At 46.0% G+C, this 26085-nt stretch overlaps 1 protein-coding gene across 5 annotated transcripts in view; it reads left to right on the top strand.

The window, feature by feature from the left end:
* The window catches only part of LOC142466740 (uncharacterized), a 64863-nt gene that overhangs the window by 21841 nt on the left and 16937 nt on the right, over positions 1-26085 (top strand). For 3 of the 5 annotated variants that reach the window (XM_075572092.1, XM_075572088.1, XM_075572089.1), the window contains 2 exons: positions 22478-22838; positions 23155-23383. The exons of 1 other annotated variant lie outside the window; for it this stretch is intronic. The gene's annotated coding sequence lies outside the window, so the exon portion shown is untranslated. The remainder of the gene's footprint in view (positions 1-22477; positions 22839-23154; positions 23384-26085) is intronic. One more of the 5 variants, XM_075572090.1, reaches the window with a different exon arrangement.

Below are 26085 nucleotides of genomic sequence, written 5' to 3'. Positions count from 1 at the left end.
AGAAATGTATAGGATTCTCGAACACTATATATATATATATCCCTTACCTCACCTAATTTGATGTGCTGCAGCTGATGATCTGGCACGAAAATCGGACTCCACCGTGACGTCATGGCCGCGACGGAGGTCCACGCATGCGCAACACGTCGCACACACCTCAGTGTGCCCGGCGCATGTGCGCGGCTCTGTGTCAGCACACCAAACGCCTAAGTAGCCCCTCCATTGCCATAGTGACAAGATGCTAAAAAGTACATATGGTCACATGACAAAGCGCAGCACAACAAGATATATATATGTTTGTTTTAGTGTGTATATGATAGCCCTCACCTTGAGAGAGGCTGCATGTGCAGTTGAAACATTGGATTTTTGGCTGGGAATAAATCTCCTTTTTGCAAAGCCCGAGTGCCAAGATCTTCTTCATCGTGTTACGACATGGGACCTGCAGGACATTTCCTGTTCCAGTGAGAATTGGCAATTGACTTTGTTTGTACAAGTAAGATGTACACCTCCCAACCGTGAGTACCCCAGTCCGCTCACCTGCGCTCTGGGGCTTATGTTCCTTGTACCCACACACTTCCTAGGGGGACATTAAACTGTTCTTAGGTAATCAGATATTTTTCACTGATTGTACCGGTAGATACAGGTCCCGCCCGCTACAGAGAAGAAAGGGTCTACTTTATGGAACACACGGCACACATGTTTTAGAAGATGGCTTTTCCAATTTGCCATTTCTTATGATATATGATATATACCTCCTCTACAAGGAATACCATATAGCTGAGCACGGTACTGGGGATCCTTTCCCTATTTTTCACTGACTATCTATATATATCCGCCAGCTTGCTATTTTGGATATCAATCATGTCTTGAATGGAACATTTTTGAATTGCAGGGGCTAAAAACTGACACCACCTCTTTTTTATACATTTTTATACTTTACCTTGACACTTGGCATAGTCTGAAATGGAGGAAGAATTAATAGAGGATGTTATTGTGGAACCCATAGACACTGAGATCACATACATACAAAGTTGTGCAGATAATGCTGGGCGAAAAAGAAGAGCTGCATATGTATTTGATAATACTATTTCTGATGTTTGTGAAGACAATACAGATCTTAATCTGTATTTTCTAAAATTTGAAAAAGCCTTATCATCCAATGTGCTTTTTTGGTGGGATATAACAACACTGGACAATTACTTAGTTGTTAAAAGGATACCCAGGGGGCTCCGTATTAAAAAAACTCCCTCTTTTGGCTTTCCCAACAAAGAGTTTGAGACTGAATGGATAAAGATCCTAGATGAATGCTCAGAAAAGCTGATTGAACTGATTATAAAATCTAAAATCAAAGAAAGAAATGGGGTGAAAAAAACAATCAAAGAGTTACAACTCAATTTGAAGTCATATAAAGATATGGAGAATTTTAATGACATGGACAAAAATCTATCCAAAGCTATCAATAATATTGAAGAGAAAATTATGATTAAAAAACAATCAAAATTTGATAGGGATAGAATTGACTATGAAAAAAACCAGATATATGCATGGCAAAAACCGCCTCCCCCAAGGATGACGTACCAACAAGAGCAAACACAGAAAAGAGATCCCTATAAAAGAACCCACATCCAAGAAAATCTACCCCAAACAAATCTATTCTAAAAAGAAGAACATCCGGAGCATCTAGCATATCTGATGTTTCAGATTCAGAGAACCAACCCTCAGTGGTATCATTTACAACAGATGAAGACATAGATCGCCTCAGTGACTTCACAGACCCAGAAGAGCGTCACAAAAAAGATACATCATATCGTCAAAATCCATCACGCCACCAAGAGAATCCATCAACCTCATTTGATCTGGGCAACCAATGGGAGTCAAAAAACTCCCAAAGAGGACGCGGCGCTCGCCCAAAAGAAGGGCAAATAAAGAAAAGAAAAATGGAACATTGATGCCAGAGAACAATGTAGTCAACATTTCGGGGGTAGATCTAACAGAAGGAGAGACAAAGGTTCTCAATAAGGGTCTGAACTTTGGTATTCAAGAAAAATTTGATCTTTTCAATACTGTTATAGACCTGCAAAAATATATTAGAAAGTTATCTTTAAAAAAAAATTTCGGCGTGTCTATGACGTCATCCAGGACAGACGGGTAAAGGGAGAGCTCTGGAGACCCCTCTGTATAATTACCAATTTTATACCTTCTAACCCGGCCAAAAACACCCCAAAAAGCACAGAATCTCTCTCTGAAACCGCAGGGATGGCAAATAGGGGAAAAAATCAACAGCCCCAAGGGGTTGGAAGGTTCTTTACCCCCGCTAAACAATCTGCTGAGACGGGAGGCAGGAGGCAAGATGGCCCCCAGACATCCAGTGCACGAGGCACACAAGGCCTCACTAGCCCGGCGAGCCCCGCTGAGACCCCTCCATCACCAGACGCAAGAATCACAAAGGAGTTTCTCGAGGAGCTACATGCTAAGCTCCAAAGATCATTGGAGGCGAATATTAAAGAGGCAGTGGCTGAGATAAAGCATGACATTCAGGGCCTGCAAGAACAAACCACAACCCTGGAAGCTAGGCTTGATGAAGCCCTCCAACATCAGTCAGAGGCTGACGACGAGATAATTCGCCTGGGACATGAGATTCACTCCCTCCGGGACGGTCTGGAGGACCAAGAGAACCGGGACCGCAGGCAGAACCTGCGGATCCGCGGTATCCCCGAGGCGATAATGCCCTCCCAGCTCAGGGCTTACCTGCAGGACTTTTTCCTCGCTATCTCCCCTGATCTCGACCCCCGGGACATGGAAATAGACAGGGCTCACAGGGCACTGGGTCCGCGCTCAGAAGACCCTAACCGCAAGCGGGACGTGATCGTGCGCCTCCACAGTTTCTCAACTAAGGATAAACTGATTGGTGCCTGCAGGGATAAGGACACGATCACGTTCCAAAATGAGCCACTACAGGTCTACAATGATTTATCCAAGTTAACCGTGGACAGACGGAAGGCAATGCGACCCCTGACACTCCTACTCAGGGAGAAGGGAATTAAATACAAATGGGGCTTCCCCTTTAAGCTGACCATCTCCCACAAAGGAAAATTCCTGACCATCCGGCAGCCAGAAGAAATGGAACCTCTGGCTAAAACCCTGGGCCTCCCCGCGGAACCCTTCCGCCACACTCACCAGCCTGCCAACAGACCCCGGGAAAGGGAGGACCACCCGGTTAGAACATCAGAAAGGATCGCGGAGCAGAGGCAGTCCAGGGAGCGTTGACGGGTGTCCCCTGCACACAGAGAGGCCCTCCCGGGAGATTTCTACCGCCTTCCCTAACACCACCTAAGATGGCGCCGCGAGGGTCCCCCGCGCAGGAAACACTATACGAAGCACTCACCGCTCAGCAGAGGCTCCCAGCAGCAACCGGAGGAGCGACCGGATCCATCCCCCTGACACCATGACGGCACCACCCGCGGCAGCACTGGAGCTCGATGAGGTGGGCCCATCTCGTGCGCACCGGATTCCCCCAAGATGGCGCCCGGTGAGTCTTCACTCCGCTGCGGAGCACCACGAGGCATCCTGGGCGAGATCGTGACGACGCTGACGTCATCACCGTGCGCGACCCCCGACCTTCAGACTTCACTCCCCGCATCACGTGGCCCTGACCGGATGTCCCACACCAGAGGCGTCACACGCACAGCACCAGCGGAGGCCACGCAACAGCCCGGTTCCCGGATGGAGTGCCGGTGCCCCCCCCTCGGCCGAGGGGGGGTCAGAGGGTCTCGCTGGCGGTCCAACCCTTGACGATCCCAGGGGACCATGATTTCCCCCCCTCCGCGGAGGGGAGGACGGCACAGGATATCCCGGTCGCCCCCAGCTATGCGGTGTCCACGGACGGAGGGTCTGTAGCACTGTTCCCCCCATGTTACCCCTGGTTACTGTTATTATATATCCCATCACCCCCAGTTTGGCAACAGGCTTTAATCACCACTGCGTCCACGTCCTCCCAGTTAGAAGGACCCATAAAGAACTCACAGGGCATCCCCCTTCTCCCCCCCCTTCACCCCCTTCCCCCCCCCCTTCTCCCCCTTCCCCCCCCCTTCTCCCCCCTCCCCTCCTCCCCCCTCCTCCACCCCTCCTCCACCCTCCTCCACCCCTCCTCCACCACCCCCTTCTCCCCCCCCTCCCCTCCTCCGCCCCTCCCCCGGTCCCCCCCCTACCCCCACTTGCTCGCACCACCCCCCTTGCGGGGTAACCCCAAACCCTCCCTACCCCTCCCCAATACCCCTCTCCGCCATCCGCCCCCCCCCCCCGACCACCTACACCTCAGTCCTACCATACCTCGGCAGGTACCTCAGGCCTGGCCCACCGCTTCCCTCTTGGGAGGACCTGAAGGGCGTATTGCCCCCATAGCACTGCAGCAAACTGACACATATCGAGAGGGTGGGAGAATGTGGGAGGTACGGAGGGTTCACAGATTGAGGTTACCCTCACCCCCCGCCCTCTCCCCCCTCTCCCCCTCCCCTAGTACCCCAGGTTCCCCCCCACCCCCCCCGCCTCACCCACCTCCTCCCCCCCTACCCGCCCCCCCCCCGACCACGCAAACCCACCCCCGCCCCCCCTCCCCCACCCCCCCTACATCCACCCCTATCCCTTCCAGCCCCCACCGGGCGGAACCGCTCACCTCTGACCCAGATCAGCCGAACACGCTTACGACAGCGGGCCTATCAAGAGCTGCACCCAGATTCCCCACACGAGGGTACAGGACGCTTGGGTCATAGGGAAGGTCTGTTGTCAGGTTTGCTCAATATACACTATGTTTACTGTCTAAGGTCGAAAGTACAAGCCTGTACCGCCCCCTATCCTCCCCCCCCGTCCTATATCCCTTCCCCAGCCACCCCCACCGATCCCCATAGCATCTTCCCGCCCCCCCCCCTCCCCGTACTCTTCCCCCCCCTCTCTCCCCCCACCCTTCCCCCCCCCTCCCCCTCCCCTTCCCCCCCCCTCCCCTTCCCCCTCCCCTCCCCCCTACCCTTCCCCGCTATAGGACCTGCACCCTAGCCCCCCCCCCCAGTCCACCCGGACTGATCCACTCTACCTTGAACCTGACTGGTTAAGCATGCTCTCGAATGCGGACCCAACAGGCGTAGTTCCCGGGTACACCACATGAGGCCGCTCAACGCTGGTGTTATAGCAAATGTGTAAGGCGAATACTGCTATATATGATTCATGTATACTGCTAAGGGTTCAATGTACCATCTATGTTATATTGTCACTGCTAAACGCCTACAGTAATGAACAGTAATGACTCAGTGTTTAAGCCTGTACCCCTCCCTACCCCCTATCCCCGCCCCCCCCCTCCCCCTCCACCCACCCCCACCCCGGCGTTCTTGAGCAGGAGCAGCTTCGCGACCGTCGGCTACCCGAGGAGAATGGAGATATGTCTCTTGATGTCCCACCTATGCTCCACCCCCCCTGCTCCCTCCCTCTCACCATACCCTTCTCTTTCCCAAGACCTACACCCTCTTCCCCCTTCACCCACCCCCACACCTACTGAACAGGGACCCCCCCGTATACCCCCTCCCCCTCCCCCCTCCCTCCAGCTACTAAGCACCGCAGATAGATAACATTGCCAGACAACAGGTCCCACCAACCGAGAGCCCATAAGGAGATCTCATCCCCTCCCCCCCCTTCCCCCTCCCCCACACCCCCCTCTCTCCCCATGCTCCCCCTTCATCACCCCCTCCCTCCTTGTCCCCTTCTCTTCCCCCCCCGCCCTTTCGAGCAATCATTCCCACAGCGACCTTTAACGTCCCCAACCCCTCACCTCCCGACCCAGTTACCCCTCCCTCGCCCACGCCCGCCCACTTACGGCTAGGTGGAGCAAAAAGTCCTGCGGGCCTGACATCCCACCGAATGAGCCAACCCGGCGAGGCAGAGGCCGGTTGAAGCCACAGAATCTTCTGGGTCTCCACCCGGCCCGCCTTCACTGGAGAGCGTTCTCGGACCCGCCCCCAAGGGTCTTATACCCCACTAACCGGTTCTTTCTCTAAGACCGGTCACACACGTTTAGACCCCATTAGGGTCGATTTTCCTCCCCTTTTCCAACCGCTGCTACTGTCCCAGCGGCCCCACTCCCGACCCCTCATCCCCTCGCCCTTTCTGACTGCTCCCCCTAGCACTAGTCCAGCGATAACACAAGCGGTCTTCGCTGAGAGATAACAATGTCTCACCAAAAAGCCCTGAAAATTATCTCCCTCAACGTGAAGGGACTCCACAATAATAGAAAGCGACGCCTGGCCCTCCAGGAGATAAAGAAAACAGGAGGGGACGTTGTTTTCCTCCAGGAGACGCACTTCACGTCACAAGAGCCGCCTAAAATATTCCAGCATGCATTCCCGATGAGTTATTTCTCATCTTTCAGCAGCAAGCGTAGAGGGGTTGCCATTCTGTTCCGACAGGGCACCCCATTTAATTTAACAAAAATTCAGGCAGATCCAGAGGGGAGATTCATTGTAGTCTATGGCTCACTATCCGGCACGTCAATCGCCCTTATTAACCTATACGCCCCAAACGAAAACCAGACTGAATTTCTTAAAAAGGTTCTGGAAGAAATTGACCCACAATACCTATCCTCAATACTCATTGCAGGGGATTTAAATATGGCTCTCAACCCAAAGGAAGACAAATCGAGCCAACCAGGGCGACAACACTCCACTCAGTCACAAAGACTGGGGAAAAAATTTAAGGATATTATGAGAGACTTTTCTCTGGTAGACATTTGGAGAACACAGCATCAGGGACAGAGAGATTACACTTTTTACTCGGCGCCCCACCAGTCTTACTCCCGTATTGACTACTTCCTTGCTTCCAAGAACGTACTAGAGGCTACCACTGATACAGATATCGGCCCAATTACATGGTCAGATCATGCTCCCATCACCATGACCCTGTCCATCCCCTTCGGGAAAACTATTTCGTACTGCTGGAAATTAAACGATTCCTTACTGAACCACTCCGGGACAGTGCTGGAACTCAAAAAATCCCTTAGGGAATACTTCAGAATAAACACAGGCTCCGTAGCCTCTCCAGCAAGCCTGTGGGAAGCCCATAAGGCGACAATTCGAGGAAATCTTATCTCGATTGCCTCCCACCGGAAGAAAACCAAACTCAGATTATCTAAAGAGCTCACAGACAAAATAATCGATCTAGAGCAAAAGCATAAAAATAACCCCTCCCGGAGAATCTATAAACAGTTGACAACTGCTCGAAACGATCTAAGGATCATCCAATTAGAAGATGTAGAAAAAGCTCTTAGATGGACGGGTCAAAGGTATTACGATAAAGGGAACAAGGCCGATAGACTTCTTGCCAGCAAGTTACGAGGCATACAGAAAAGATCGCAAATCACGGCGATCAGGAATAACTCTGGTGAACTCCAATATAACGAAAAAAAAATAGCAGAGGAATTCACCAAATTCTACACTAAATTGTATAACCTAAGAACCCACTCTGCTAACTCTAAAGAGACGGATACGGCTTTAGCCGCCGATTATCTATCCGAGTGCGACCTCCCTTCATTAACAGAAGAGGAGAATACTTACCTAAACGCGAAAATAACGATAGACGAATTGGAAATGGCCGTGAGAGCCTCAAAAAATTCCAAGGCGCCGGGCCCCGATGGCTTCACAAATGCATACTACAAAAAATTCTTTCCCATTCTATCCAAACATCTATTAAGTTTGTTCAACTCATTCCTTGAAGGGAGTCCTATCCCGTCCACAATGTCGTCCGCAAATTTGGCAATAATACTTAAAGACGGGAAGGACCCCACCCAATGCGGAAGTTACAGACCAATTTCATTGTTGAACAACGACCTTAAACTATATAGTAAAATTTTGGCGAACAGACTTAATCCCATCCTCCCGAGATTAATACACAAGGACCAGGTCGGGTTTGTCCTGGGCCGTCAGGCCTCAGACAATACACGTAAAATAATTAACTTAGTAGATCATGCCCACCTTTCAGGCTCAAAGGCAATGTTACTAAGCCTTGACGCAGAGAAGGCATTCGACAGAATTGATTGGCTATTCCTAAACCAAACATTGATTAAATTCGGCTTCAGAGACTCGTTCCTAAAGGGCGTTCAAGCACTTTACCAGAACCCCTCAGCCTCGGTACGCCTCTCGGGCGGAGGATCTGAACGATTCCTAATCCAGAACGGTACCCGGCAGGGATGCCCCCTCTCTCCCCTTCTCTTCGCCCTTACGATTGAACCACTGGCGTCTAAAATAAGACAGAACCCGAATATCCAGGGAATCCCGATTGATAAAACACAATACAAAATTTCCCTATTCTCTGATGACATCATCCTTACTCTGACTAAACCTCTAACTTCCCTCCCCAACCTCCAGAGGGAACTGATGGAGTTTGGCGGAGTATCAGGATATAAGATAAACAGCGACAAATCAGAGGCCCTAAATCTTAGTCTCCCGGATCCCGAAGTCAATCTCCTCAAAACCAATTTTACCTACAGATGGTGCCCTTCACACATTAAATATCTGGGAGTTAATGTGTCAAGGCACTACCGGGATTTATACCGGGATAACTACCCGCGTTTATGGGACAAGATCAAAAAGGATCTAGATCAGTGGGAAGGTTACCAGATATCGTGGATCGGTCGAATGATTTCCATCAAGATGAATATACTCCCAAGAATGCTATATCTCTTTCAAACACTCCCGACCCACGTCCCAGGCGCTGATCTCAAAAATATGCAAAACAGAATATTTAACTTTATTTGGCAGGGCAAAAGACCCCGAGTCGCCAGATCGGTCCTGATGGCAGCAAGATCTAGAGGAGGTCTGGGGGTACCGGACTTACACAGATATTACCTAGCTGCACAGCTTAAGCAGGTGGTAATGTGGAATGCCGACCCGACCCGTTGTAGTTGGGTGGAGATAGAGACTCAATGTGCCAAAATGCCTTCTCTGCAAGCCTGCCTCTGGAGCCTGGACAGAGGGGAGGGATATACACACAACCTGAAACTTCAGGCCTCCCGATTCACATGGGATGTGTGGTTACGTTGCAAATACAAATATGGCCTTACTACTAAAAGCTCCCAATTGACCCCTATTTTTAACAATCCAAAGTTCCCCCCGGGATGTGGATCTAAACTGTTCGAACAATACCGCACGAGGGGTATAGAGGCGATTGCGGATTTTCTGAGCCTGGGGAGGCCTCTGAGTTTCCAAGAATTAAGGACCAAATATCAAATCAGACAATTGGACACATTCAAATATCTTCAAATTAGAAACTTTATTAGAACAACTTGCCCTCTCCCAGAATACCCCACTCTCACAACGTTCGAACACCTCTGCGAGACAAAGACCCACCAGAAAGGTCTCATCTCAGAGATATACGGGGCACTAGAACGCTCCTCGACCCCAAAAGAGCACGACTATATGCTCAAATGGGCAGCTGACCTGAACTTACATATAGACAGAGAGACTTGGGAAGAAATCTGGGAGACAGCCTTGGAGACCTCCCTATGTACTACAATAAAGGAAAACATTTATAAAATTATGTTCGGCTGGTATCTTACCCCAGCCCGATTAAACCAAATCTACCCTCTGGCTTCGGATCTATGTTGGAGAGGCTGTGGTCATAGAGGGGACATGGTCCACATCTGGTGGTCCTGTCCAGAAATTGTAAAGTACTGGGCCAAGGTCCAAATTTTAATAAAAGAGGTCACCGACCTGGAAGTGCCTATTGAACCACTGACCTACCTGCTGGCGGCACCACTGAAAGACATTGTCCGACCAGTCAGGAAATTGATATCCTTCATTTTTACTGCGGCTCGTTGCTGTATTGCGGCCTCCTGGAGGAAAACAACTACGCCGGCACTGGGAACAATTAGAAAAAGAGTCGACGAGGTGATGATCATGGAACGGCTCACCGCCATCGTTCGACAAAAACTGCCGGCCCACGAGGAAATCTGGGACCCATGGTCCTCCAAAACTAGGGCCAGACAGCCAATCCCTACGCCCCAAAGCCCGGACACCCCTCCATAGGCGATCAACCAATGCTCTATAGCTCACACCCCCAGACAGTCAGACACCCTCCCCCCACCCCATTCCCCCCTCTCCTCTCCCCCCCTCCCCCCCACCCTCCCAGTCCCCCTCCCCCCTGCCTTCCCTCTCTGAAGGCTTCCCCCCCCCTTTTCTACGGACAACGGCGGTTGTCCTTCTGCTCCCCCCCCCCGAAAAAAACTGGATTGGAAAATGTTAGGCGTTATAGTACAATACCAATGCATGTTTAACTGAATGCCTAATAAAATTGTTTTGAAAAAAAAAAAAAAAAAAATTTCAATTCTAAGCAGCCTGCTGTCGGTGGCATCTCTACACTGGACGACCCAGAGGACTCCACTTTGGGCCCTCTGGTGCGGGGGGTCACGGACGACAGGCTGTCCTTCAAAGAGTATACAGGCATACCCCGGTTTAAGTACACTCACTTTAAGTACACTCGCGAGTAAGTACATCTCGCTCAATAGGCAAATGGTAGCTCACGCATGCACCAGTAAGCACGTCCTGAACAGCAATACTGGCTCCCTACCTGTACCGAAGCTGTGCACAAGCGGGGAGACTATAGAGCCTGTTACAAATGCCTTATTTACATCAGTTATGCACGTATATGACGATTGCAGTACAGTACATGCATCGATAAGTGGGAAAAAGGTAGTGCTTCACTTTAAGTACATTTTCGCTTTACATACATGCTCCGGTCCCATTGCGTACGTTAATGTGGGATATGCCTGTACAGCAATACAAGACATGAATGACTTATTTAATGAACAAAATTTGACAAATGGTCAAAATGTCAGTGCCTCAGAACAGTTCCTCTTTTTGACTACTTCTAAACACACATCATTTAGGAACAAATCTATTTTCTGCCCTATGTTCTCTAAGGGCCCACATCTAGAGACCTATGAAAAACTAGTGGAAAAAGATCTGCAATTATTAGCTAAGGGATACAATTTTACCACCTCAGTATTCAACAACTTATCCAAAGAAGAAGGCCAATCTTTGGCTGCTTTGAAAATCAGAAAAGATATAGTGATAAAAAATGCAGACAAAGGTGGGGCCATAGTGGTAATGAGCTCTGAGATGTACTGTTCTGAGGCAATCAGACAACTAAACGATACTGATGCATATTGCAAACTTACCAAGGATCCCACGCAGATGTATCTGAAAGAAATTGAGAAGCTTATAGATCTGGGCAGAGAGTTGCATGTTCTATCTAAACAAGAATCAGAATTTCTGTTCAACCCTTTTCCTATCATACCTATTTTTCACCATCTCCCAAAGATCCACAAGTCGCTTGTGTGTCCTCCAGGCAGACCTATAATATCTAGTATTGGATCTTTGGGAGATGGTTTATCTAGGTATGTAGATTTTTTCTTGCAGCCGTTGGTTCAACAATTACCCTCATTTTTGAAGGATTCTTTTGATTTACTCTTAGATATAAAAAACATCACATGGTGTCACACATACACTTGGGTCACATTAGATGTGACTTCTTTATACACAGTTATTGAACACACTAAAGGCATTAAAGCAGTCACTTATTTCTTAAACAACTCCAATCTTCACTTGGCACAAATCACGTTTATTTTGGATAGTGTATTATTTTTATTACAGCACAACTATTTCACTTTTAACAATCAATATTATTTACAGACACAGGGCACGGCGATGGGGACTTCATTTGCACCTTCATACGCCAATTTATTCATGGGACATTGGGAAACTCAACACATTTTCGGTGATACTAACCCGTACAGACACCACATCAAGTTCTATCGTCGCTACATTGACGACCTGTTACTAATCTGGTCTGGGGATGCACCCACACTTTCACTATTCTTCACATACCTTGAATCCAACGACTGCAATCTTAGATTTACACATATGGTTCATGACCATTATATTGATTTCTTAGATCTCCACTTATATGTGGACACTGATCTTTCCATACAAACTAATATCTACAGAAAAGAAAATTCTCGCAACTCTCTGCTCAGAGCGAATAGTGCACACCCTAGACCACTCTTGAACAGCATTCCCAAGAGTCAGTTCTTACGTCTCAGGAGGATATGCTCGACAGACTCAAGCTTTAATGACCAAGCAGAACAACTTAAAACAAGATTCAAGGCTCGTGGTTATTCAGATAACGTTCTTGAAAGTGCATTACAGAACGCCAAACCATGTAAAAGAGCAGATATATTGTGTAGACATAAGAACATTAAAAAGAAAAGAAGTACTCAGGAGGGTGACTGTCACGCTGCGCTCACCACAAACAGGACGGAAGACCGCGGGGCTGAGGTGGGGTTGTATAGGCACCGACCCACAACCACGCAGTCCTGTCCGGAATGCGTAGTCCTAGTCGTACCGCGTCGTAGGGTTGGAGAGGTCAGGGTAGTCAGGGTACTTGCCGTGTTCCAGGGTTGGAGAGTCCGGGTAGGTAGAGTATCGTAGCCAAGGTCCAGGGTAATAGAAGGTAGAGTAGTCGAGGAATGAAGCCGGGGTCAAAGCGCTGGAGAGTGTAGAAATCCAAGGAACAGGCAGGGTCAAACAGGACAGACAAAGTTCAAGACAAAACTAGACAGCAGCGGTGAGCACAATGCATAAACAGGAGTTTATGCTCAGCAATGAAGGACAGACAGAAGCAGGTATATATGTGGAAGGGTCCAATTACCTTGCAGGGGTGTGCTCTGGTCCACCAATGGTGTCAGTGAGACACTAATCCAAAACAGCTTGTAATTAGGTTTTCTTGATGATAGGTCTGGTTGCCGAGCAACCCGCGCGCGTGTGCGATGCGCGTCGCGACGTGATGACGTCATGCGGCTTATTCTGCAAGTCTCCGCCTGTGGGAGGCTCTAGTAGCTCCGCGTCTTCCTGCCTCCTGGTTGCCGAGCAACCCGTGCGCGTGCGCGATGCGTCTCGCGGAGCTCCGACATCACGCTGCTGCGCCTGCACTGCCCTGGCAGTGCGTGGCCGCATGACTCTGCCCCGTGGTGCTTCCCCGGGTCGGTCTCCGCGCGGAGTAGAGGTAAGTGTGACAGTATCCCCCCCTTGAGGGGAGACCTCCGGGCGACCCAGAGATGGTTTCTCAGGATGCCTACGGTGGAAGGCATAGATGAGGCGGTTGGCATGTACCTGATGATGAGGGATCCACTCTCTCTCCTCTGGACCATAGCCTTTCCAGTGTACAAGATATTGTAATCCTTCTCTGGATATTCTGGAGTTGAGAATGGTTTGAACCTCATATTCTTGTTGGCCCTCTTCCAGTATGGTTTGCGGAGGTTTAGATTGTCCTTTGGAGGATGAGTCTTGTAGATAAGGTTTGAGAAGGGATGAGTGAAATACAGAAGGAATCCTCATATTTCTAGGCAGTTCAAGCCGATAGGCTACTGGGTTGATCCTTTTGGTGATGCGGAAAGGGCCGATAAAACGTGGTGCCAGTTTGGGTGAGGCTACCTTTAGCCGAATGTTTTTGGTAGATAACCAAACCCTTTGTCCTACAGAGTACCCTGGGACCTCTCTTTGGTGACGATCCGCTTGTCTCTTGTGTAATATACCAGCGTGCTGTAGGTTCCGATGGATCTTCTGCGATAGGTCTTGTAAGTGGCGAATCCTGTCCTCTGCGGCCGGGACTCCAGACTTGGAGATGAGGGAAGGAAGTGCAGACGGATGGAAGCCATAGTTGACCATAAATGGTGACTGTTGGGATGATTCGTTCTGCAGATTATTATGGGAGAATTCTGCCCACGGGAGAAGTTCCGCCCAGTCGTCCTGAGTGTCAGCGATAAAGCACCTCAAAAACTGTTCCAGGGACTGATTGGTGCGTTCCGTCTGTCCATTGGTCTGGGGGTGATATCCTGACGAAAAGTGTAGAGTAACGTCCAGATTTTTACAAAACGCCCTCCAGAACCGGGAGATGAACTGGGATCCTCTGTCGGACACTATGACCCGAGGGGACCCATGTAACCTGAAGATCTCCCTGATGAAAACTTCGGATAACATTGGTGCAGTGGGTAGACCCTTCATAAGGATGAAGTGTGCCTGTTTGGAAAATCTGTCCACCACCACAAGTATGGTGTCCATGCCTCTAGATTTAGGCAACTCAACGATGAAGTCCATCGATATATGTGTCCATGGACGTACTGGGATGGGTAGTGGTTGAAGGAGACCCGCTGGTCTGTTGTGTGGCGTCTTGCTTCGAGCACAAGTAGCGCATGTAGCTACGAAGGCTTGTATGTCTCTCCGCATATATGGCCACCAAAATGTGCGTTCGATGAACTCAGTAGTTCTTTTGGTACCAGGATGGCCTGCAGTCTTGGATGAATGTCCCCACTCCATGACTCTCCTCTGGAATTTACGGGGAGTGAACAACCGGTCCTCCGGAACGTTGAGTCCTGCCGGGATGTTGTTCTGAGCTTTGGTAATGTCCGTTAAGGCACTAAAAGTATTTGCAGCCAAAATACAAGTGGAAGGGAGAATGGTCTCCTGTTGTTCCACCTTGTTATCCTCTACCAGGAACTGTCGTGACAAGGCATCGGCTTTAAGGTTTTTAGACCCAGGGATGTAGGAAATGAGGAAGTTAAAGCGAGTAAAGAATAAGGACCATCTTGCCTGGCGAGATCCTAGTCGCCGTGCTCCCTCAATGTACAGTAGATTCTTATGGTCAGTAAGTATCGTGACTGGCGACTCTGTGCCTTCCAGTAAGTGCCTCCACTCTTCTAAGGCCAGTTTGATAGCGAGGAGCTCCCGGTTACCTACATCGTAATTCCTTTGGGCGGAGGAATTTTTTTTAGAAAATACGCACAAGGATGAAGTGGGGCTTGAGGATTCTTTCTCTGGGAAAGTATAGCACCTGCTCCTACATCGGAGGCGTCGACCTCCAAAAAAAAAGGTAACGAGGGATCTGGATGGATTAAGATGGGTGCTGAGGCGAATGCCGTCTTTATCCTCTCGAAAGCCTGAAGAGCCTTCTCAGTCCACCTCGTAGGATCAGCTCCCTTTTGCGTGAGTGCCGTGATGGGTGCTACTACCGATGAGAATCCCTGAATGAACCTCCGGTAGTAGTTAGCGAAGCCGAGGAACCTCTGGATGGCCTTGAGGGAGAGGGGACAGGGCCATTCGAGTACCGCCTTGACCTTGGTAGGATCCATAGCAAGGCCGGTGTCAGATATGATGTAGCCGAGAAAGGAGGTGGATGTTTGATGGAAATGGCACTTCTCGAGCTTGGCATACAAGTGGTTCTCTCTTAAACGCTGCAGGACTTGTTTGACATGCATAGTATGTTCCGGCATGGATCTGGAAAATATTAATATATCGTCCAGGTATACTATAATATGATGGTCCAGAAGGTCTCTGAAAATGTCGTTGACAAAGTCTTGGAAGACCGCAGGAGCATTACACAATCCAAATGGCATGACCAGATACTCGTAATGCCCGTCGCGAGTATTGAATGCTGTCTTCCATTCGTCTCCTTGTCTGATTCTAACCAGATTATAGGCTCCTCTGAGGTCCAGTTTGGTGAAGATCCTGGCTCCTTGGAGTTTGTCGAATAATTCGGCTATCAACGGAAGGGCGTAGCGTTTCTTTATGGTGAGTTTGTTGAGACCGCGGTAGTCAATGCAGGGTCTGAGGGTTCCGTCCTTTTTTTTGACGAAAAAAAATCCTGCCCCAGCAGGTGATGAAGATTTCTTAATGAACCCCCTCTGGAGATTCTCCTGAATATATGTTCTCATGGCCTGGGTCTCAGGAATAGATAGTGGGTATGACCCTCCTCTGGGAGGTATGGCCCCGGGTAGAAGATCAATAGGACAGTCATACGTCCGATGTGGCGGAAGTACTTCTGCTTGGCGTTTGTCAAAGACATCGCGGAAATCCTCGTATATTCCCGGCAGCTGTACCCTGTCAGGATCCGTGACCTCCAGTCCTGCCACTGCCTTAGGAGCAGACATGCAATGCTCCAAGCAAAAAGAACTCCAACGAATTGGCGTGGCCTCTGTCCAGTCAATGACTGGATTGTGGATCCGGAGCCACGGAAGTCCCAGAATGATGTCCGAGGAGGGGGTGTGAATGACATCCAAGGTTATGGTCTCGGAGTGGAAGTCGCTAGTCACGATCTTAAGGGGTGTGGTTTGTATGGAAATGATCGCGGGCTGCAAGGGTCGTCCGTCAATGGCTTCAAGACCTACCGGTCGATCTTTGAGTACCAACGGTATTTTATTCTTGATAGCGAACTTTTGGTCCACGAAGTTTCCCCCTGACCCCGAATCCAGAAAGGCCCGTGTCTGTACTGTGAAGGTCTCACCGGATAGGGAGATAGGTAGATAAATCCTCGTAGAGGGTTGAGGAGGGGGAAGAGTTGCAGTGCCCAGTGTGATCCTCCTTATACTCACTGGGCTTTGGCGTTTCCCGGCTTCAGTGGACAGTTAAATACCAGGTGTCCGTTATTGCCACAGTAGAGGCATAGTCCCGCTCGTCTTCTTCGTTGCCTCTCGATAGGCGACAGGCTAGTCCCTCCCAGCTGCCTGGGTTCATCTAGGGCAGGAGCTGTGGAGAGTAGAGGGCCTATAGTGGAAAAAGAAGACGATTGTATACCTCGGGGGTGTTTGTTTTTCTCCAACCTTCTCTCTTGGAGGCGCTGATCCATCCGGATGCACAGGTCTATCAGGTCCTCAAGTCCAGCGGGACGATCCAGAGCTGCTAATTCATCCTTCAACCGTTCGGACAGACCCTGCCAGAAGACTGCAGATAGAGCCACATCGTTCCAGCCGGTCTCGGAAGCCACCGTCCGGAAGTCCAGGGCATAACGAGCCACAGTACGGTCTCCCTGAGAAATATTAAGCAGAGAGGATGCAGCCGTAACCTTACGCCCTGGGGTGTCAAACACCTTTCTGAATTCGGTGATGAAGAGAGTGAGGTCAGAGGTCAAATCTGGGCGTTGCTCCCAGATAGGAGATGCCCATGCTAGAGCGGCGTCAGTCAGCAAAGAGATTATGTATGCGACCTTTGTTCGTGAAACCGGAAAGTGAGAGGGCATTAGCTCAAACTGTATGAAGCACTGGTTCAGAAACCCCCGACAACCGCTGGGATCCCCTGCATATCGGTTGGGCGCAGGTAGTCGTGGTTCGGAGGTAGGTGTGATGGGAGCAGGAGTGGCTGCGAGTGGAACGGTGTTGGTGGTAGATACTGTTAAACGTCTAACTTGTTCAGTCAGGGTATCAACGTCTTGTTTAAGTTGGGAAACTAGTTGTTCTTTTAGTGTAAATGATCCGGTAAGTTGCCGGAAGCATTCCTCATGGGTGTCTAGGCGTCGGGCCACCTCAGCGGCGTCCATGTTTGTTTGGCTGAGCATATTGTCACGCTGCGCTCACCACAAACAGGACGGAAGACCGCGGGGCTGAGGTGGGGTTGTATAGGCACCGACCCACAACCACGCAGTCCTGTCCGGAATGCGTAGTCCTAGTCGTACCGCGTCGTAGGGTTGGAGTGGTCAGGGTAGTCAGGGTACTTGCCGTGTTCCAGGGTTGGAGAGTCCGGGTAGAGTTTCGTAGAGCTTAAAATCCAAAGATTTTGTAGCGGAGCACAGCTGAGGAATGGGGCCAGCACCAGCAGTAGAGAGGTTAAAAATATATTTATTTAAAGCATGGTTTTAACACAGAGGGGAGACAAAACAAACTCTGACGCGTTTCAGGCTATGCAGCCTCTTTGACAAAGGGCTGCATAGCCTGAAACGCGTCAGAGTTTGTTTTGTCTCCCCTCTGTGTTAAAACCATGCTTTAAATAAATATATTTTTAACCTCTCTACTGCTGGTGCTGGCCCCATTCCTCAGCTGTGCTCCGCTACAAAATCTTTGGATTTTAAGCTCTCCTGTATCTACTCTGCGTGACGCACGCACCATGGAGTGAACAACCAGTGAGTATTGTAATTCCCTATACATGGATTCAAGAGGGACTTGTAGACCACTACAGTGCAGCAGGTAAGAGGTTTTTTTGTCTTGTGAGGTGCCAACTAGGCATTAAACAGTCCCTCACTATAAGACAACTATTGACTATATACTACTGCTAATGCACTGGGTCCAATACTACAATTATTGCAATAGTTATCTCCATACCTTGAATATCTACATACAACAACATTGCTGTATCTCATTCGCTGGAGCGCCGCTTTTTGGGATTTATCCCACCTTTCTACTAGGTAGAGTTTCGTAGCCAAGGTCCAGGGTAATAGAAGGTAGAGTAGTCGAGGAACGAAGCCGGGGTCAAAGCGCTGGAGAGTGTAGAAATCCAAGGAACAGGCAGGGTCAAACAGGACAGACAAAGTTCAAGACAAAACTAGACAGCAGCGGTGAGCACAATGCATAAACAGGAGTTTATGCTCAGCAATGAAGGACAGACAGAAGCAGGTATATATGTGGGAAGGGTCCAATTACCTTGCAGGGGTGTGCTCTGGTCCACCAATGGTGTCAGTGAGACACTAATCCAAAACAGCTTGTAATTAGGTTTTCTTGAAAAAAATGAGAAATTTAGACCCAAGAATAAAAATCCGTATCAGACTCGGGCTAGGTCATACCATACATCGTATGAAAGGCCGAATCTCGTTACTGGAGGACTATACAAGGACCCCCCTGATTCAGGGAGGAAGTTTGCTGTCCCAAAAAAATCTAAAATCAAGGAGAATGAGAAATCCAATTATAGGCCCTCAAATGCAAACTTAGGAGTACCCAATAGGGGAGGTTACTCAACGCCTAAAGATTTAGGCCAGGATTCATTGAGACCAGCATCAGATACATTTAGAATAAATGAGGTCTCACACATTGAAGGGAATCTAGGAGCAAGACCAAAGACAAGGTCAGGCTTCCAAGAAAGCTTTAGGAATACACCAAGTGGGTCTTTTTTAGAGAAAGGAAGGAGCGGAAAGAACACAGAGCATCAAAAACAGAAACAGAAAAAAGATCCAGATTTAAAAGATGCTCGGGAGAAGGAGATGCTACTTCTAGAAAAGAGAAAGAAACAATTAGTACAGACACAGAAAGACTTGAAAAAAATAGAAAAAGAGGTAGCAGAGGGGGCAAGGAGGTTCAAAGAAAGAGACAATGTAAAATAGCCAGGGAATCAAAGAAGGGAAGTATTTTCAATTTGTCCAGCTTTCCACTGACTATAGATCAGAACAGAGTTCTAGAGAAGGGCCTCTCTTTTGCCCCAAGTAGTGGACCAGTTTTATTTGATCTATTCATTGACCTGCACAGGTTTACAAGAAAGCTAACATTGAAGCGACATTTTCTAAAGAATGGTACTAAGAATGTTCCTATATATGATAACTCTGTGCAGGAAAAAGAAAAAGAATGCTTAGCATCAATGGTCGCACTACTTGGGGAAAATGAGGGGCCTTTAGAAACAGAGTTTTTGTTGAATGAAATAGGGGATCACAACGTAACAATACATTCCAATTTCAAACCTAGATCTAATTTTAATCCAACACAATCAAAAGGTCCCAATGTAGAGGTATTTTTTGACCTTGTTTTAAAAGATTTGGAGAACCTCTGTGAGCATCCCCCAAAAATAAGACCAAACCTAACACCCATTGAGATTGAAGCAGTTGCGGATTTGAAAAATAATCAAAATATCGTTATCCGCCAAGCTGATAAAGGCGGAGGGATAGTGATACAGGACAGAACTGACTATGTATTGGAAGCCTGTAGAATCTTGGGAGATGGGGAGTCATATTCAAGTCTCAAAACAGATCCATTGATTGTTTTTCAAAAAAATCTTATGCATTTATTAAAAGATGGGAAACAACAAGGTGTATTAAACAAAGCAGAGTTTAAATTCCTCTATGTGGAAAATCCTAGTACTCCAATAATGTATCACCTACCCAAGATCCACAAGAGTTTGATCAACCCACCTGGTCGCCCGATTATTTCAGGGATAAACTCTCTCACTTCAAATTTGTCTGAATTTGTGGATTCATACCTCCAGAAACATGTAAAAAATTTGAAATCATACACGAGGGACACAAAACATATTTTAGATTTATTGATGAACATGAAATGGGCTGATGACCTTATATGGGTTACCTGTGACGTCACTGCACTTTATACAAGCATCATCCATGAAAAAGGAATAGAAGCAGTAGACTATTTTTTACAGAAAGACCCCTATATGAGTAAGGAGCAACGTTCGTTCTTAATTAAAAGTATTGATTTTATTTTAAAAAATAATTATTTTTTATTTGATGACAAATTTTATATTCAAAGAATCGGAACAGCAATGGGGACAAAATTCGCCCCCAGTTTTGCCAACCTTTTTATGGGCAAATGGGAAATAGAGAACATCTGGCAGAACAATCCTTTTTTTAACAACATCTATTTTTATAAACGGTTCATAGATGACCTTTTAATAATATGGAAGGGCACCCAGGAAGAGCTTTTAGAATTTTATAACTATTTGAACAATAATGAATTGAATTTAACATTTACACATGAGCATCATCCGGTCACTATTAATTTTTTAGATTTAATTTTATTCAGTGAAGGGGACAAAATTCTGACCAAAACATTTTTTTAAAAAGTAGATGCAAATAGTTATTTAGAGCGGACTAGCAACCATTCAAAAGCTTGGATCAACAACATACCCTATGGGCAATTTTTAAGAATTTTTAGGAATTGCTCAAAAGATTCAGATTTTATTGAACAATCAGAAGCACTTTTTCAGAAATTTTTAGCAAAAGGTTATAGCAAAGACAAACTAGATGCAGCATTGTTAAAAATGAAGGGGCAAAACAGATTGTGTTTGATACAAGAAAATAATAATTTTAATAAAGATAACACCAATAAAGAATTGCCCAATCAAACTGACTCTTTACCCAAAACAGAAAACAAAGATAAAGATGACTGTTTATTCATTACAAAATACAATGGGGCTAGTAATGAAATTAAGAAGATTCTCACAAAACATTGGGGTATCATACAAAATGATCCAGTTATAGGCAAGACATTCAAAAACAGACCAGGGGTTGTTTTTAGAAGAGCAAAAAATCTTAAGAATGTTTTAGCACCTACAGTTTTAAAACAAAACAAAACTAAACAGAATATAACAGGAATAGAACAGACCACATGGTTACCATCATGCCCAGGTGGTTGCTATAAATGTGGACGTACGAATTGTCTAACCTGCAAACACATTAAAAATAAATGTACTGATTATGTATCCAATGTTACGGGAGAGAAATTCAAAATAAAACAGTTTATTAACTAATACAACATACGTTGTCTATTTGTTGAGCTGTCCATGCGGCCTTTATTATATAGGCCGCACGAAGAGAAGTCTAAAGGAACGTTTCACTGAGCATAGAAGAAATATTTTAAGAGGTTTCCTTGGACATGGGGTGTCTCGTCACTTTTTAATAGCCCACAATAAAGATGTAACAGGTTTATCAATTGTGGGCATTGAACACATTAGTCATACAACTCTAAGGGGTGACAGACTTCTAAAACTCAGGAAACAGGAGACCTACTGGATATTTAAACTACAAACGATGAATCCAGTGGGTCTGAACGAAGAATTGGATCTTTTAGCTTTCCATTAGTTTGAAGTCTGTCACCATTTCCCACATCATGAACAAGTAAGATCAAAACAATAATATATTATCAATAAGAATAGAGGTGGAAAATAAAACAGTTGACTTCACTTTTATATATTATATTTTATTTGTTATAAATTTTATAAACCACATACATTTTTAAAAACATTTTCTTGCACTGTGTATGGACTAATTATATTTATATGTGTTAGCATTCTATGTGATAAAGTCTGTAGGTCAAGAATGCACCTCCAATGAGGTAGTTTTAAGCAAAATAGACTATATGTACAAATATCTCAGAATGATGCACTTCAATCAATGAATATATGATTATGCTTTATGTATCAACCATTTGTTTATTTAGCCAATAAGGTACTTATTTTGAATTGTTGATGTGTTATAGATACTCAGTTAATATATTTATAAAACTAACAACAAATCTATTATATATAATAACAACAAAAAATAACTTTTAATAAGAATAATAAACACTTTTTATCATTGTTTTATAGTATTTAACATTGATTGTTAGCATTTGAATCAATAAGGAATGTATTCAATTCATTTTATTGTATTATTGTTTGTGTAATATCAATTTTAATATCAATTTAACCAAATCCATATTTTAATTATACCAATATGCATTTTATAGTTATTCATTACTTTGTATAATCTCTTTGTGTGTGTTTCTTTGTTTTTCTTTTTCTTTTTGTGACATGAACCAGCCACATATAATGTTTGCACCATTGTGTTCCAAGAGTGGTATTTATCTAAATTTATGTTTTAGACAATGAGCCACTAATTGGGTATTCAAACGAATGTAATTAACCAGGCTATAAAGTATGAAGATGCATGGTGTGACGTTATCCCTGACGAAGCCTTTTGGTGAAACGCGTAGGAGGAGGAGCAAATAGAGTGTTTGCTGGCTAAACAGTGCGTTTGAAGGAAGCGGTTAATACCACTTGCTGCGCTGTCTGTGTGGTCACTGTACCATCAGGAGGTGGAGCGCTGAAGGACGGAGCCCAGAGACTACCGGGAAGGGTCTGTGCGTCACAGCCGGAAGTGACATCAGACCCGGACACCCGGAGGGCTGCGTGGTATCGCGAGTAACAGCACATCCATGCTGTGTGTACCGGAGCGGTTTCCGTGAATTGAGGGACAGCAGGACCGCCAAGGATCTGCAGTATTTAAGGGTGAGCTATTCCAACACTGTCTCAACCCTGGGGTACCCCTCTTCACCATTACCTGCCCGGGCAGTGCACTATCCAAAGGACCAAGACTGTCTATCGGGTAATTCCCGTTTTCAATCCCCTGAAGACTGACAAACTGGTACCGCTTATCCATTCCATCAGCACTACTTTTAAACTACTATTTATGTATTGATTTCACATTGTTGTCCCAGAGGGGTTTTCCTAGGACTAGTTTATTTAATAAAGAATTCTAGTTTAATCACAACCCCCATTGTCTGCGCTTCTCACTTTTTTCTTTCTTGTTGTTTCTTGATGATAGGTCTGGTTGCCGAGCAACCGCGCGCGTGTGCGATGCGCGTCGCGACGTGATGACGTCATGCGGCTTATTCTGCAAGTCTCCGCCTGTGGGAGGCTCTAGTAGCTCCTTCGCGTCTTCCTGCCTCCTGGTTGCCGAGCAACCCGTGCGCGTGCGCGATGCGTCTCACGGAGCTCCGACATCATGCTGCTGTGCCTGCACTGCCCTGGGTCGGTCTCCGCGCGGAGTAGAGGTAAGTGTGACAGTGACATACCCTTATTCATTACCACTTACTCGAGACAAGCAGGAACAATACGATCAATCCTTAACAAACATTGGGAAGTACTTAGACTAGATGGGGATCTAGATAGAGTCACACTCTCTAAACCTAAAATAGTTTATCGCAAAGCTAAAACATTGGGAGATCACTTATCACCCAGTATGTATAGAGATAGAATGGTTCCAGAGAAAGGGTTTCCTAAGGGGTTCTACAAATGTGGAACATGTAACCTTTGCAAATATGCACTCCCCATTAAAACAATGAAGAATATTTTCACGGGACATAGACATAGGATTAATTCATTTTTAACTTGTAACTCTAAATATGTTGTCTATGTTCTCAAATGCGCATGTGGTTCTAGTTACATTGGAAGGACTATAAGACCATTAAAGATAAGAATTAGGGAACACATCAGAACTATTAGAAATAAAGATGACAACTACCCAGTGGCCAGACACTTTAATAACTGTGTACAAGGCTCGATAGATCATTTAACATTCAGTGCTCTCGAACATATACCTGTTCATCCTAGAGGAGGAGACAGAGAGTCACTCCTTAACCGTCGAGAAATGCACTGGATCTATACCCATGGGACATTGGCCCCCAAGGGTATGAACATTGACTGGGAGCTGAAACACTTTTTAAACTAAATCAAAATCAAATAATCATATGCCATATAACATCAATATCATACAGCAAATCTATACCATAATAACACAGTATGTCTTGACACATTAAAAACATAAAAACATAATAAATGTGTATATAGACATATTACTTCTGTATACAGTAATACTATATGATAGGTGGTGATAAAGGATATTAATGTCTTTAAAAAGACATTTTATGAGAACTGTCCTAACATATATATATATATGTATATGATTGTCAATGAAATAGGTGATTTCTAAGTGATGTTTCACTAATATAAAGACGATATATCAGGAAATAATGTAATTCTTACAATGTGGAACGACATGAATATCTACATATATGAATGTACATTACCTATTTTTGTATGTATCTGTTCTGTATATATATATATATATATATATATATATATATATGTTTATGACAAAAAGTGTACTATGGTTGTTCCCATTAATTCTCTATCTATATAAGGCTGACATATTAGGAATTCTAATTATATGATCAATATTTAGAAGAACATATAAGTCCAATCAATGAAGTAGTAATATACATATGGAACTATATCACTATTAGGTTCCCATAGCTGTTTTACACTAACAACTTATTTTTATTAACAGCCTATTAATATCAATAGCCTTGGTATATGATATACATTATTTCTTCTATCTGTTACCTCCTTACCACCATTTCAGCCGAGTAGATTGTTTCCCTGTGATGATACAGTGTTTTTAATATGTTTCTAATGTTGTGTTATATATATTGTTGCTTTCACTCACACACACTGCAGCCGCTCTGCTGATCTGAGACATCTCCTGCACGTCACACACATAGTAGAAGTGTTCATTCATCCCATTGGCTGCATCAGACAGCCAATGAGATTGTAACTTGGCGATCTCGTGCGAAAATCATCTCACTGAGATCAGCTGGAAGCGGGGAGAGACCTATATTAGCCGGGCGGTTGCAGTGGGTCAAACAGTTCTCTTTGATAAAGGGCAGACGCCTGAAACGCGTAAGAGATTTTTACTTACCCACTACCATGATGTCGATCATGCAATAAAGGATTTTTATTCACCTTGGTGTATAGCCCCTGCATTTGCTCTGCTGTGCTCCGCTCACCTCTCGTAGGACTTCTCTAAGATGTACAATCAGCCTTTTCTCCTTGCTAGCTATCCTAAGCGCTCCCTTTCCTCTCACCCCAGACAAGTCTTTCCCCATCTTAGGAACGCAGGGCCACACTTTTCAAAGCCTAATTTAACCAGAGGCAGCTGTTGACATTATGAATTACTTTGGTTGCTGTCACCTACACTACTTTACCTAGTTTACTGCGCAGCTAATACCACATCTATATTCTCCAGATGATTACTCTGTGACAATTGCCATCACTTTTTGTCTCTCCAAATCATTGCAAAACCTCCCGAAACTACTGAAGAAACAGAAATATTAATTTTATTTTCCCCCCCAAACGGCTTATCAAATTATTTCCCCTATATCCCCTAAAGAGAAGAGTTACCCATCTCACATGGTTTCTCTTACTGTGTTTCTATTGCTGTTTGTGTTCTGTATCCCCGTTCCTCCCACACCCTTTATTTGCCTCCCAGGTACTGATCTGCAGGGGGTTATTTTTCCTTATCCACTTTGCCTCCTCTGTTTACCAAACACTAGATTCACTAAAGTGCAATAGTTTCAATTGCACTTTAACAGCCACTGATGTTGTTGTCAATGAGCATGTGATCACATCAGCTCTTTGCACCTCACTCCTGTCTTCTCCTCACAGCCTTGATCAGCACCATTGCGGCCCATATAGTGGTCACTGTGGCACACGCGACTGACTGCATGGCAGCGCGTGCACGGGTCCGCGATCTGTGGTCTATGTGGAGCGATGGGATGAGGGGGGGAGGGGCATAGCCATGACAGGGGGGAGTTTCAAGCCCAAACCGACATTGTTACCTCATTAGACTGTGGCTCAAGGCTTTTTCTATATTCCAGTTTCCAAATCAGTCCAGGGCATGTTATAAGCTCAGGTT

This window comes from Ascaphus truei, chromosome 15 (assembly GCF_040206685.1).
Source record: "Ascaphus truei isolate aAscTru1 chromosome 15, aAscTru1.hap1, whole genome shotgun sequence".
NCBI lineage: Eukaryota > Metazoa > Chordata > Amphibia > Anura > Ascaphidae > Ascaphus > Ascaphus truei.
Note: the sequence above shows the minus strand (reverse complement) of the source record. Positions and strands in the feature narration are given on the sequence as shown.